At 37.4% G+C, this 15,345-nt stretch overlaps 3 long non-coding RNA genes across 4 annotated transcripts; all 3 read right to left on the bottom strand.

Annotated features, from left to right (window-relative positions):
* Positions 1-728: 728 nt before the first annotated feature.
* On the bottom strand, positions 729-5,211 carry LOC147565220 (uncharacterized). Of its 2 annotated transcripts, XR_015230129.1 has the most exons (5): positions 5,125-5,211; positions 4,962-5,021; positions 3,850-3,930; positions 2,358-2,603; positions 729-2,282 (listed from the first exon to the last, which is right to left on the bottom strand). It is a non-coding gene; the product is annotated as an uncharacterized LOC147565220 (long non-coding RNA). The 2 variants fall into 2 exon arrangements; XR_015230128.1 differs by lacking the exon at positions 729-2,282 and having other exon boundaries at positions 2,323-2,603.
* Positions 5,212-8,238: 3,027 nt separating this feature from the next.
* LOC147565221 (uncharacterized) lies at positions 8,239-8,996 on the bottom strand. Its single transcript, XR_015237073.1, has 2 exons — positions 8,847-8,996; positions 8,239-8,723 (listed from the first exon to the last, which is right to left on the bottom strand). It is a non-coding gene; the product is annotated as an uncharacterized LOC147565221 (long non-coding RNA).
* Positions 8,997-13,056: 4,060 nt separating this feature from the next.
* Positions 13,057-13,825, bottom strand: LOC147565222 (uncharacterized). The gene is made up of 2 exons (XR_015237074.1): positions 13,677-13,825; positions 13,057-13,553 (listed from the first exon to the last, which is right to left on the bottom strand). It is a non-coding gene; the product is annotated as an uncharacterized LOC147565222 (long non-coding RNA).
* Between the last annotated feature and the right edge of the window lie 1,520 nt (positions 13,826-15,345).

The raw sequence follows: 15,345 nt of genomic DNA on the forward strand, positions 1-15,345 counted from the left end.
ACCTATATTTTTTCCCTCTTTCCGGCAAAAAGTCACCTGCAGGCCCATGATCTTAATTTTTTTTTTCTCTTCTTCTTCCTCCTTCCTTCTCCTCTTCTTTTTCATATTTCTCATACAAGTTGGATCAAACAATTATAGAAAACGTTAATTGTCACAATCATCCGCCACCAAAGAAGGAGGAGAAGCTCCACTTCCTCCTGGTCTTGTACCCTGGCTGGTTGTCGGCAACCTAATCGAGTTATGTAAAAAATAAACCCGCTTTTCGATGGATATTAGGGTTTATGAAGGAAAGAGTGATATTGCTTGTTTTCATCTTGGTAATGTTCATGTATTCTAGTAAATCCACCCGTAATAGCTCCCGAATTCTTGAAAAAATAAGATGCTATATTTGCATCGAGGCCTTTAACAATGGGTACAAGATATTAGAGTGGTGGATATTAATCTATTGTTACTGTTGCTCCATGGGGAGATCAATGGAGGAAAATGAGGAAATGTGTAGCTTCTGAAGTTATTAATCCTTCAGGACTACAATAGTTAGTTGGGAAGAGAAATGAAGAAGCAAATAACCTTGTTTTCTATATGAATATCCAGTGCAAAAAAGGGTTTGAAGTTTGAATAAGATCTTAAAAACTCCATTAATGGAGATGTTGTTGGGCGTTTTTCTTGTGCTTACAAGAAGAATAGCAAGAAGATAATTGCTAAACTTATTTGCATTGAGATAGATGCTATTGTTGAATGTTTTTTGTGTTTTTTGCTTTGATATCTTCTCATTACAAAGACATTTATTTATATAGATCATAGATGATAGACATAACTCTTACAATAACTTCTAGACTCTTAGACTTACAAACTCCAAACTCTTGATTTCCTAAACTCCCAACTCTTGATTAACATAACTCTTATGTAATTAAAAACATACTTAAGACATATATAATTATTTTCTAGAAACTTACTAATTACCTTTCAACACCCCTTCATAATTTATAATTTTTAAGAACTTTTTGAACTTCTCAAATTTCTCACTATTGATGGACTTTGTGAGAAAATCAGCTGGCTGATCATTCGTTCCAATGAACTTTGATTTTATCTCATCTTTGTTTACCAAATCTCTAAAGAAATGGTGACACAACTCAATGTGTTTTGTTCTTGCGTGAAACACTGGATTTTTTGTCATAACAATTGCTGACATATTATCACAGTGAATGAGAGTTGGTTGTTCTTGAGTTTGAAGTAAATCAGCAAGAATTCTTCTCAACCAAACTCCTTCACATGCTGCCTCGGTAGCAACTAGATATTCAGCTTCAGCGGAAGATAATGCCACGGTCTTCTGCTTCTTTGAACTCCATGAGGCAATATTTGTTCCGAGATAAAATATGTAACCTGATGTGCTCTTTTGATCCTCCAAATATCCAGCCCAATCGCTATCAGTGTAGCCAACTAACTTGTTATCTTCTTCTTTCTTATACAAGCTTAGATGCCTTGTGTTCTTGTACTTTGAAGATACCTTAGAACCCTTTTTGCTGCTGCGCATAATGAAGTATATTTGACTCATTTATAAACCTCGATAAAGACTAACCGAGTGCTTTATGTCTGACATTGTATTTGTGAGGTAGATCAAGTATCCAACAAGACTTCGAAATAATTTTGATTCAATTTGTTTTGCTCCATCGTTGAATTTTTCATTCAATGCCATAGGAGTAGACAACGGCTTGCACTTGTCCATCTGAAATTTTTTCAACAAATCATCAGTATACTTTTCTTAAGAAATAACTATCTCACCTTTTGATTGCTTCACTTGGATCCCAAGAAAACATTTCATAAGACCCAAGTCAGACATCTCATATTCTTTTATCATTTTGGTTTTGAAATCCTTCACCATCTCCATGCTTGAGCCCATGTAAATTAAATCACCAATATATATGCATACAATAAGAAAATCATTTAGGCCTTCCCTTTTCACATAAAGTGATGGTTCACTTGGACGTTTTTGAAATCCATTCTTCTGAAAGTAATCATCAATTTTGTTATTCCACGCTCTTGGTGCTTGTTTAAGTCCATAAAGCGCCTTTTGAAGACGATAGACTTCGTCTTCATGTTCTTGCATTTCATAGCCTTGTAGTTGTTCCACATAGACCTCTTCTTCAAGTTCTCCATTAAGAAATGCGGATTTTGTGATGCCCCGTGCCCCATAACTAGGCACGAGCACGCCCCAACAATTCACAGACGAACCGAAAATTCGGCAACATCTCCTCTGTAAATCGAACCGGTCGCACCTGTAGAACCTGTCATGCAAACCATACATTCGCATACACAAACACAACGGAAGCTAAAATGAAACTAAAATTAAACTAACATACTCTGGTTCAAAACCGAACCACCAGAACTCACTTAACTCATCCTGCACAAATCCATACATCCTTATACAACTTATGTGATACATATATATGTTATATGGTTCTTCGTGAAATAAAATATAACTTGAAGCTAAAGAAAACCAAAGTGAAAAGAGATAACACCCAAAGTGGCACCGCCACAACCATTGCAATCCATCTGCTAACCCAGCCACTACAGATGATTCTAACTAAGAACCTGCACACTAAGAACTAGTAGGGGGTCAGTAACTCACCGACACGAGTTAAACTGGTAGAGGAGTTCCAAAACAAAATTGCGATAAGCCTTTTCTCGAGTAAAACATGCCCAAATATTAATATATATCAATCCTAATACTAACATACAATAGCAGACTTAACTGCCCACCCTTGGTATGCCTCTCAATTAACAGGGAGTTACCCAGAGAATTCTATTGTACTTTGGCTAGTACCGTCACATACCGGCACCAACCAAGGTACTCAAATTCTCTCGAGAAAGTGGCTTACTCCTAGGTAGGTAAGCCCCTCTCCCACTAGGCGACTCCACAGTCATTGAAAAGCCAACCTCGTGATAAATATATACACCTAGCTTAACTAGATACGTTTTAGCTTCACCGAAGTCTAATAGTCAGGTCGTCCCTCTAGTATTCGTGTTGGGACGAAAAGCATATTCTCATCGGTACCCTAGCATGCAACTATTTCTTCTGGTTTTGGAAAAGCATTTCGAAATAATACTCTTTTCTTGTGAAAACATCCTTCACCCACAATCTCAGCAGATTCGAAACTCACCCATTACGCCCTCGACTGAGATAGGTTTTTTAAAACATTACTTATCTTATCACACACAGAAGTGGCACAACCAAGAGTCATATCATAACGTGCAGAGGGATCCCAATCATCAAACCAGTCGGGCGGTCCGAGGTGTACAGCCTCTGAGCCCCGAGGGTAAGAACAAATAAGCTTACAGTCCATTCGAGCGGTCAAGGGTAGCAAATCCCTGAGCCCCGAGAGTCCAACCTAACGAGAATCCTGGCAAGCGAGTGGAGCACTACAACTGCCAAGACCCTCATGACTCGTCTCAGTCCACATCACCAATCACATACAACATACGAAATCGTTACAGTTTCAAAACATCAATTTACAATCCGTTTAGAAAACCATTTCTCTAAAAATCATTCGTAAGATATTTTCCATATATAAACCATCACATCAATAAGGAAAGTTGACGATAACAGTTCCATTGAAATCAACGTCTAAATCCTCAAAACTGCCAATCGATAAGCATTATCAACGATACAAACTTTATCGTAAAACCATTAACGAAATAGACACATTCAACGTCATAAGCGTCATTGAAAACAACGGTATAAATCATGCAACATGATCATCTATCCATCTAAACATAGTGATGCATGCATATCTCCTACTCCTAGCATGAATCTGGATGATAATATAAAAGAAAACAAGAGAGCACCCCTACCTAGCGATGCAGGACTCCGTCCTCGTCCGATTTGCTTCGAGCATCTTGCTCCCAACTCGTTTCGGCTTTCCTTCTGACCTCCTAGACAAAGATAAACTTAGATTCCTCGACAAGAATCTTAAGATGACATAAATAACTCTGAAAAGACAATACGACAAGAGGGACAAAAGAGACTTGACTCGCATTAACATCGGAAGACCCCGAGTGACTCTACTCTGTCTTAGATTCATTCCCGTCACAATTTAGTCCTAATTCAAGCATACCATATATCGTTGGAAAGATACTTCAGTTTCTAACATTTCAGTACTTAGTATCTCGGTCAAAATTAAAGTGTACGGTCCTTGAAATAGCAAAATACAAACAGCAGCGAAACTTTATTTCCTAACAGCGCGCTGCGCACTATAACAGTCGTAACTCTCTCGTCCGAAATCAAAATACCTTGTACCATACCTTTTCGGAAAGCTAACAACCTAAGCTACGATTTATCTCTTATGTAAAACTTCATCCGGGTATTCAAATAACACAGAAACGCATCACAACAGACAGCATTGTGCAGTTCCCTAAAATTGCTGTTCGGTCTATATTCTAACCCCTATTAACTTTTAACATTTCTTAAATACCAATTTACTTACTTCCCAATTATTCGAATCCTACAATTTCATTACTTAAGGTCTAGGCCAAATCCCCAGTGTACAACTTCGAAACGAACCAACTAAACATAGCAGTGCATCAGTCGTTTCCAAATGCGCGCTGTTCACTCTAACGGTCATAACTCCCCCATCCGAACTCGAAACGACTATTACCATACCATTATGGAATCGGCTCGAGACGAGCTACAAGTTTGTAGAAGACTCTAAAAGCTTTTGAACCATTGATATCGTGCTACAGACCTAACAGTACGCTGTTACGGGTATAAAGTCTATATAACTCGTCAATTTCGAACTCATTTTCATCTCTAGGTTCAACCATTACTTTTAAATCAAACATCACACTACTAATATATGAAATTCTCCCTCATTCAAACCCTAAAAATCAGAAAGCCCCAAATCTATGGTCATTGAACCCTAGAATTCCATATAACTCAAATTTATCTCAATAATTTGTAAACTTACCTTGAGTTGATGGTTGATCTCTTTGATTCTCCTCTGATTTCCTCTTTAGACTCCAAGTTCCTACACATGCCAACATAAATCTCCATTAAAGCTAAACTCCAACAAAAACCTCTTGAAAATCTAGAGAGAGAAACGAAATTTCCAACCAAGAATCACTCCAAACCTAATTTGATTTCACTCCGGAAGCTTGAATTAGCAAGAACCCTAGCAAAATCTAGAGAGAGAAACGAAATTTCCAACCAAGAATCACTCCTTACCCATCCGGTTTCTTCCTTTAGACAACCGATTTTACACTTCAATCCCTGTCTTTGTCCTGATTGCAGAAAGCCCCCTGATTCTGGCCGCATTGAACATTTAGTTCCTGAATTTAACCTTATTCGTTTGCAAAGCAGTCCCTAAGATATCTTATTCATTGCCTTCTTTCACCGTAAACTCGGGACGTTACAGATTTTACATCTAGTTGATAAACATCTATATCAAATTATGCTGCCAAGGCTAAAACCGTTCTTATGGTTTCCATTCTTGCAACCGGTGCAAACTTTTCATTGAAATCAATTCCAGGTTGTTGCGAGAAACTCTTTGCTCTAACCTTGCCTTATGTTTTTGGATAGAACCATCTTCATTAAATTTTGTCTTATAAACCCACTTAAGGCCAACAACTTCCTTGCCTTTTGGTAGGTCTACAAGTTCCTAAGTTTTGTTCCTTTCAATGGTAGCAATTTCTTCATCCATGGTGTTTCCCCAAACTTGTTCAGTTGCGGCTTCATGAAAAGTTTGTTGTTTCATATATATCTTGTAATGACCCTCTCTTTCTTGGTGTTGAATCTGAATTGCTTGGGCTTGTGACACTTGATGAACTTGATTGTGAGTTTGTGTTTGGACTAGATGGTGGAGTTTGAACAATTTGTGGTGGAGTTTGACCAACTTGTGGTTCTTCTCCCTCGGTTGCTGAAGTTGTTGGCCTTAAGTGGGTTTATAAGACAAAATTTAATGAAGATGGTTCTATCCAAAAACATAAGGCAAGGTTAGTAGCAAAGGGTTACTCACAACACTTGGAATTGATTTCAGTGAAACGTTTGTACCTGTTGCAAGAATGAAAACCATAAAAACAGTTTTAGTCTTGGCAACACAATTTGATCTAGATGTTTATCAACTAGATGTAAAATCCGTAGTTCTTAATGAATAACTTGAAGAAGAGGTCGATGTGGAACAACCACAAGGCTATGGAATGCAAGAACTTGAAAATTGTCTTCATTTGAATTCTCCAATAGTCATAGTGCTCACCATAAAAAACAAGAACTGAAATTGATGAGAGGTTGAAACATGAATTATTTGTCGCCATTAGTATTGAATAAAACAAAATAGATAGATGCCTCTGATACCAAATTTGTTGGTGTTTTTCTTGTTCTTACAAGAAGAATAGCAAGAAGATAATTGCTAAATTTATTGTGTATGGAGATAGATGATATTGTTGAATGTTTTTTGTTTTTTTCTTTGATATCTTCTCATTACAAAGACATTTATTTATATAGATCATAGATGATAGATATAACTCTTACAATACCTTCTGGTCTCTTAGACTTACAAACTCCCAACTCTTCATTTTCTAAACTCTCAACTCTTGATTAACGTAACTCTTATGTAATTAAAAGCATACTTAAGACATAGATAATTATTCTCTAGAAAATTACTAATTACCTTTCAACAGTTGTGTGTTGTGGTGCAGAGATTGATCTAAGACTTGCAGGTGCGTGGAAGAGGGGGTGCCATAGGTGTGACGGCATCGGGCCCCCTCAAACAACAAGCCGTAATCGAAGGATCGAGGGCCCCCAATGGACCAATTTGCTATATATTTTTGACGTCTAAACCTTTGCATGTTTGTGGTTGTAGCTTAGTTTGCAAATTGATTGTTTTACAAGCTTGAAGTCATGAGTGTAATACCTATTCCTTTCATTTTTTTCCATCTTTTACAATTAGTTAATTGTAAGTACCTTAATTAGTGTGTTTTTAAGCTAGTGATGAGACGTTTATGGAAAATAATTCCTCAATGTGTTTATTTCAAACTATAATTTAATTTCTTTCGTGAAGAATGTATTTCAGATAAAAATGATTTTGTCATAACTAATTTAAAGAACCAAATACGTATCTATGCTTGTTTATATTTATCGAAATAGAAGAAAATCTTATGTAATTCCAAGCAGAAATCTAAATTTGCTACATTACATTACGCATAAAAAATGAAATTACTCTTTATATATCGAAGGGCCCAAGATAATGTTTCGCACCTGGCCCCGTTTTTCTCGGCCACGTCACTGAAGACTTGTAGTCAGGCAATACAGTGGAAATGTGATTAGAAAGATGATGTTCAATAAGAGGTATTTTGGTGAAGGAAGTAAAGATGAAGGACCTAGTTTTCAAGAAGAATGTGTTGATGCACTTTTTTAGGGGTTTATCTCATTTATATGCATTTTGTATATCACATTATTTGCCTTGGTGAAGTAAAGAACCAGAAGATCTTCTTGATGTTCTCCACACCTTAAAGGTCTAGTTTCCAGACAAATTTCTAGAGAGAGAGAAGGAAAGAGGAAGAAGAAGAAATAAGTTTTTTTTTATTATGGTCGCCGGCGGGCAGCGACCTAGCGGCGTAGGTCAAATATTGGTTGGGACATTGCTTCCTATACACACATTGTTTCTAACCATTTTAAGAATTGCCTTTAGCAAGCTTGGCTTTAATAAATTTGTGCATTGCCTGTAAAATCTTCCTGTTGCTATTTATATACCTCATCAATGCTAGTATAGAGAGAGAAAGAAGAATAGCATAATTAGCTGGGCAAACTTTTCTGTTATGCAGTATAAAGGCACTCACCATGGACTTCTATAGGCACCGTTCAACAAGTATTTATATATCTTTTCTCTCACTCCTTAATGACACTTTTTTTCTCTTCTCTTACACTTAAGGGTGTGTTTGATAGTAACATGGGATAAATTTTCACCCTGAGAAATATTTACTATTGTATTTTCTGTATTTTATTGTGTTTGGTTCAGTAAGGAAAAAAATATCTTATTTTTCATGCATCCATGCTTTCCACTGTTTGATTAGCGAAAAATATTTGGCTACCGGACGTTGTTGTGCATGCCTAAACTTCGGTGACAGGGCACAACACGGAACGACATGGCTTAACTTTGTGCCTACTATAGTCGTGGTGTTCCATGCACGCCACACCGGAATGATGGTCACCACTAGGGTCAAACAAATACGAGGCATTCACAATTTATATAGCAAATATTAATTGGTGGTTCACATGCATGCCCCACCAAAATGTTTGGCACTATTATTAAAACATAAAAGAAAACTTAGTACACAATGATGATGATGATAATGGAAATACAAGAGAAGCAAGTATGAACTAGAGTAACATCCACAATCATAAGCAACCAATTGTACTAAGGTGCAAGTAGGAATAAGAAACTAAGTCGCAGATATAGCTGTAGCTTTTTGCTGCTTTTATTAACTTATGAAAGATGCATGATAGTGCAGAACCGATCATGGAAGTACGTTGGCACAACAACATGCGCAGCCAGATCCACTTAGGCCTAGGAGACCGCCGGCAACACAAGCAGAAGCTGTGACTGAACCCCCCAAGTTGATGTTGCAGGTAGTGCCACATTGAGTCTGACACTGTGTGGGATTGCATACCCCAAGTATTGTCAAGTTCAAAATTACAGTGGTCTGGCAGGTAAGTCCTATAGCTGATGCCATCTCTGCATGCATAACATATATTACAAAAAAATATATCGTCAAGATTAGCAATCACAAAAACGAATGCAAGTATATAATAAACTGCATAAAAGAGACATGAAACAAAGACAATTAAGTGTACTTACGCGAATTAGCAGATAAAGCAATCAAGACGAAGAGGAAGCCAACCAACAAAGGAGATGAAGTCTTAGAGGCCATTTTGATGAGTACTGCAAAGAAGTAGATATTCCTATATATTGGTTTTGAAATTCTACTCTTTGATGCTTGCTTGGTGAATTCATCTCCAACATCACCTCTCTATTTATAGCAACCGGCTCCTTGCAAAAGGATTAAATAAATTGCCAACTTGTTCACCTGATGACTTCAACCAACAAATTCCAACTAATTAACTAATCCTTCCAATTTGCTTCAGTAGTACTGATTGATTAAGTAACCAAGTTGTCTCCAAAATATAATTGTTTTGTGCTCTGATCCTAAGATCCAGCTCTTCTTATCACTTATTTAAGCACTTACTGCATGTTTTCCCCAATGAATTGACTTCTAGACCAGTTGGCTAAAATAATGGAAAATTCATTGAGTTTAACGACACCCACATGTAATCTCCTTTAGATGCGTTTGCAAGAGGTATGCCCGTCCAGTAGCGTCTTTGACACGGTCGGTGCCACTGTCTTGCATCACACTGCATTGCTCCCTCAACCACTTAAGCTGCATAAAGTGTTCTTTCACCTCTTCGTAACCTAATCCTAAAGAATGGGAGACTAGTAATACGTATGAATCTTCTCTGCCACCATCAATACCATCATCATCTACGGCCTTCGACACAACAACGGGTTGACCTTCATTGGAAGACCACATATGCGACACACGTACTCTAATAGTGGTGGCCAACTGGTCGTGGCGGCACGAAAACGGACCGGCACAACCGGTTTGTAAGGCAACACGACACGACACGAAACGTCGCGTGCCGTGTCGTGCCGACCGGTCACGGGTTAGCGTTCCTAACCCGCCACGACACGCTAACCCATTAGAAAAGGGTACTTAATTTACAAAACATTACTGTTATTTTGTTGAAAGTAGTTGTTAATTGATAAAATTAATAGTTAACAAAATTATTAAGTAATAAAATAAACATAGATTCTAAAGTTTAAACAAAGATCACAAAGTTTGACTTAAAAATTATTTAGTGCTTTCCTTTGTTACGTTTGGCAACAGCTGGCCTATTAGCCACGACCCGACACGTAAACGGCTGGGACCGCCATGGAAATGGCACGGCTGGGTCGTTTTCATGGGACGTTTCTGTGCCAAGACCTTGTATTCTAGGCACGACACGGCACGACTCAAAGTCATGTCTGGCGTGGCTGTGGCGTGTCTAACACGCCACGGTTGTCAAACGGGTTGTATAAAAAGGCATGGGTTAGCTTTGTGCATGTTACAGTTGTGACAGATTGAGTTTCTTGTAATTATACGGAGGGGCATCTGTTACAGAACGTTGTTGTGCATGCCTAAACTTCGGTGACAAGGCACAACACCGAACTACATGGCTTAACTTTGTGCCTACTATAGTCGTTGTGTTCCTCACAGGCAGGGTCGGATCTATGGGGGTGCGAGGGGGTGCGACCGCACCCCTTGGATCCGAAAGAAAAGAAAAACTAGTAGTAGTAATTTTTTTATATGGATAGATGCGTATAATATATATGTTCTGATGTATGAGTTTAACACAAAGAAGTCTTTGGGTTAGTGGTTAAAGCGTGAGTTGTGGTGCGGTTGTGATTGTAGTAAGGGCATGAGTTCCAATCATTGTACAAGCATTTTATTAAGTATTTTTTTGATATTTATGTGTCTATGCCTATATATATCTAATCGTGCATATGAATGACATCAACTAAAGTTTGGCTTAGCGGTTTAAGCATTGGGTTGTGGGCAAGTAGGAACTTGAGGTTTTGTGTTTGAGCCCCACCCCACTATAAACAATTTGAAGTATTTTAACTTTTTATTTATTGATATTATTCAATTAATATATCTTAAATTCCTATAAAATTCAATTCAACTACCCTACACCTTATAAAATTCATTTCATCGACTCTAAACCCTATAAACTTCAACTCATCTTCCATAAACAACATTAGAGCAAACTCAAATATCATACCGCACTCAACCCATCTGCCGTAAACGGTATTAGATAGACATTCCGAGCAAATTCCTATAAAATTCAATTCAACTACCCTACACCCTATAAAATTCAATTTACCTACTCTAAAACCTTTAAACTTCAACTCATTTGTCATAAACGACATTAGGTAGACATTCCGAGCAAACTCAAACATCGTACCGCACTCATTTAAATGCCATCATAGAGGTCGTTCGGTATCTATTGGAACAAGGATTGCCGTTTCACGAAAATGATGAATTTGAAACTTCACAAAATCCAGGTAATTTCATTAAACTACTAAAGCTTCTTGCCCGAAATTGTCTAGAAATTGATGCAGTTACATTTGATAATGTTATTGAAAATTTAAAATTGGTTGCTCCTAATATTAAAAAAGATATTGTTTACTTATGTACATATGAAACTATTAGGTGGATTATTAGTGATCTTGGTAATGCTCCCTTCTCTATTTATATTTAGTTTATTTGCTTATCACTTTAGCACGAACTTTACCGGTTGCAATTGCCTCCGTAGAAAGAGCTTTTTCAGGTATGAAGCTAGTTAAAACACGCTTAAAAAACAAGATGAGTTATCTGTGGTTGAATGATAGTTCAGTAGTCTTTATTAAAAAAGAAGTTTTTAGTGAAATTGACAATGAATCGATTATACTGACATTTCAAAATATGAACTCTTATAGAGCTCAATTGTGTTTGTAATCGTTGATGTATTAATATAATTATGAATATAAATATTTTGTTAATTACTGTATATGCAAAAAAAAAATTTATTTAAGTATATAAATCCGATCCCCCTAAGTAAAAACTCTGGATGCGTCCCTGCATGCACGCGAGAACACCGGAATGTTGGTGACCACTAGGGTCAAACAAATACTGAGGCATTCACAATATATATAGCAAATATTAATTGGTGGTTCACATGCATGGCCCACCAAAATGTTTGGCACTATTATTAAAACATAAAAGAAAACTTAGGTGCGGTGCTGTTTGTTTTTTTATTTTTTCAGATCTGAAATTTGAATTGGGAGATGCTAGAGAGCCCAAATTTTTTGGGCATTTTCATGCTCAGCTGATGTGGAATCACTAAAAGACAAGGTTTTTTCAAAGTTTGACTACGGTGGGGACCGCTTTTATTTCTAAATGAGGAAATATGTCACCCTCTAAGTATCAATTTCTAAGTCACTCTATCATTTCCCATCTGAACTGGGTGTCAATTCAGATGTCAGATGTTTGTTTTTTTATTTAAAGAAATCTGAAAATCTGATCTGAATTGGGACCTGGTCTGAATTGGCTGAAATGTAGACCAAATATTTTAGACTTCAAAACAAGTCTGAAATAAAGGTCCATCTGCTGAAAAATGTAAAAAGACTGTTATACCCTTTTAATTTAGAAAAAAGTTTCCCATCAAAATTTTTTTACAGCCCAACACAAGAGATCGCTGCCGCCACCACCAAAACGTTGTCACCATCACCACCACCACCACCAGAAAACCACCACCACATAACCAGAAAACCACCACCACAAAACTATAACCAGAAAACCACCACCACCACCACCACCACCACCACCACCACCACCACCACCACCACCACCACAAAACTATAACCAGAAAACCACCACCATCGCCACTTCAAACCATAAAACACCACCAACCAACATGGACCAAACCGTGGCTTCAAAAGACAACACCACCACCAAAGACCATAACCACAAATTACAATCACTAACCACCATTAAAATCACTTCACCGGATCTGGGAAAGAGAGACAACCCTCGCCGGATCTGGCGAGGGTTTCACTTCACCGATCTGTTGAAAGAGAGGGACTAAGAGAGAGAGAGAGAGGAACTCGAAGAGAGAGAGAGGTACTGAGATTAGAGAGAAAGAGAGAGAGAGAGAGAGAGATGTACTGAGATTAGAGAGAGATAGATGTACTGCGAGAGAGACCTTTCCACTGGACCTCCATCGCGGATTTCCTTTTGTTTTAGAGAGGTAGAGAGAGAGAGACGGTAGGGAGATGAAAAGTTTAGGTTTTGGTTTTCTTTTTTACTTTAATGAGGGAGATCTAGAAATTAGGGTTTTGTATAAAATATTATATAAGGGTATAATTGTCAAAATTCTAATTCAGACTTAACATTTCAGATGTAAAAAACAAACATCTAACTTGCAAAGTATTTTAGCTAATTCAGCTTCAGCCCAATTCAGTTCAGCCAATTCAGATTCAGCCAATTCAGATTCAGACATTAAAAAAAAAAAAAACACAACCTTAGTACACAATGATGATGATAATGGAAATACAAGAGAAGCAAGTATGAACTAGAGTAACATCCACAATCATAAGCAACTAATGGTACTAAGGTGCATGTAGGAATAAGAAACTAAGTCGCAGCTATAGCTATAGCTTTTTGCTGCTTTTATTAACTTATGACGGATGCATGATAGTGCACAACCGATCATGGGAGTACGCTGGCACAACAACATGCGCAACCAGATCCACTTAGGCCTAGGAGACCGCCGGCAACACAAGCAGAAGCTGTGACTGAACCGCCCAAGTTGATGTTGCAGGTAGTGCCACATTGAGTCTGACACTGTGTGGGATTGCATACCCCAAGTATTGTCAAGTTCAAAATTACAGTGGTCTGGCAGGTAAGTCCTATAGCTGATGCCATCTCTGCATGCATAACATATATTACAAAAAAATATATCGTCAAGATTAGCAATCACAAAAACGAATGCAAGTATATAATAAACTGCATAAAAGAGACATGAAACAAAGACAATTAAGTGTACTTACGCGAATTAGCAGATAAAGCAATCAAGACGAAGAGGAAGCCAACCAACAAAGGAGATGAAGTCTTAGAGGCCATTTTGATGAGTACTGCAAAGGAGTAGATATTCCTATATATTGGTTTTGAAATTCTACTCTTTGATGCTTGCTTGGTGAATTCATCTCCAACATCACCTCTCTATTTATAGCAACCGGCTCCTTGCAAAAGGATTAAATAAATTGCCAACTTGTTCACCTGATGACTTCAACCAACAAATTCCAACTAATTAACTAATCCTTCCAATTTGCTTCAGTAGTACTGATTGATTAAGTAACCAAGTTGTCTCCAAAATATAATTGTTTTGTGCTCTGATCCTAAGATCCAGCTCTTTTCATCACTTGTTTAAGCACTTGCTGCATGTTTTCCCCAATGAATTGACTTCTAGACTAGTTGGCTAAAATAATGGAAAATTCATTGAGTATACCCACACCCACATGTAATCTCCTTTAGATGCGTTTACATGAACAATTAATCACGAGATACAAATTTGTTATTACCTTGGGCTAGCTAACGACACCCACATGTAATCTCCTTTAGATTCGTTTTTGGTATTTTCCATTTTAATATTTATCCTACATATCTTCTTGTTTTTTTTTTCTGAAAATTAGATACTTCATATCATAAGCCAATAGGCAATAAGAACAATTACACAGAGATATACATCAAACATTCAATCCTCATCATTTCATTAAGATGAGGGGTATGTTCAATAATCCCAACCTCCGGTGGATCAAAAACAGACAGCTAAATTATGAGCATAAGAATTCTGGTTTCTCGAACAGAAGCGCATCCTGGGTTGAATCTAGCTAAATTATCTTCTTGTTACCCTAGCTAAAAACTATAAATATTACTTGTTAATAATTAATAAATCTCCTTATTGATTCTATTGGTGTCTCCATTATCGTTAGGTAGCTTGATAATTTCACATCCACGTAAGCTAAAATAAATATTGTAACGCGTTTCTCTTGTAGATTGACGAAGAAGAATCCGCAATAGACTTTACGGAATCCATTGGGTTGTCAAATAACTCCTTATATCAAAAGATATATTAATGAAAATGTCACACTTGAAGCGCCTAACTTAGACTAATTAGTCCGTTTCAGATATTATTTATAACAGTTTATGTGTGTTTTCTTGTTATGTGGCTTACATTGAAGCTAGGCATGTAAGTCGGAATAAAAAGAGAAAATTGTCACTTTCATCTCATGCGGCCGACAAGATACCAAAGGAATCAAACGACAAGCAGAGTCAATGGCGAGTCCGACGATGACAACTAAAGTCGACGGGGAAGTGACCAAAGAAGCCGACGTCTTTTCTTGAAATTAGATTTGTTGAGAAAAAGATAAAGGCGCCCCTTGGGCTGTAAGTGAAGACCAAAGCCCACGTCCACAATCCTAAAATCAAAGAAGAACAAGAGTAACGAAGGGGTTTATGAGCACCTCTCTTTATGTGTCCAAGTCAACAGAGTCTAAATAAGTTGACTAAGTCATAGGACCTATGGTTTGATTAAAAAAAAAGATACCAAGTGGGGATCATCTTCTACACAAAAGGAGAGAGAGAGATGCTGATGTCAAAAAATGGTCTTCCATTATATCACCATGAAAAAGGGAGTTGATGCATGACAACCTCCATTAT

Source organism: Eschscholzia californica, unplaced genomic scaffold, assembly GCF_041429995.1.
Source record: "Eschscholzia californica isolate CP2 unplaced genomic scaffold, dmEscCali1.0.p SCAF_1, whole genome shotgun sequence".
In the NCBI taxonomy this organism is placed as follows: Eukaryota; Viridiplantae; Streptophyta; class Magnoliopsida; order Ranunculales; family Papaveraceae; genus Eschscholzia; species Eschscholzia californica.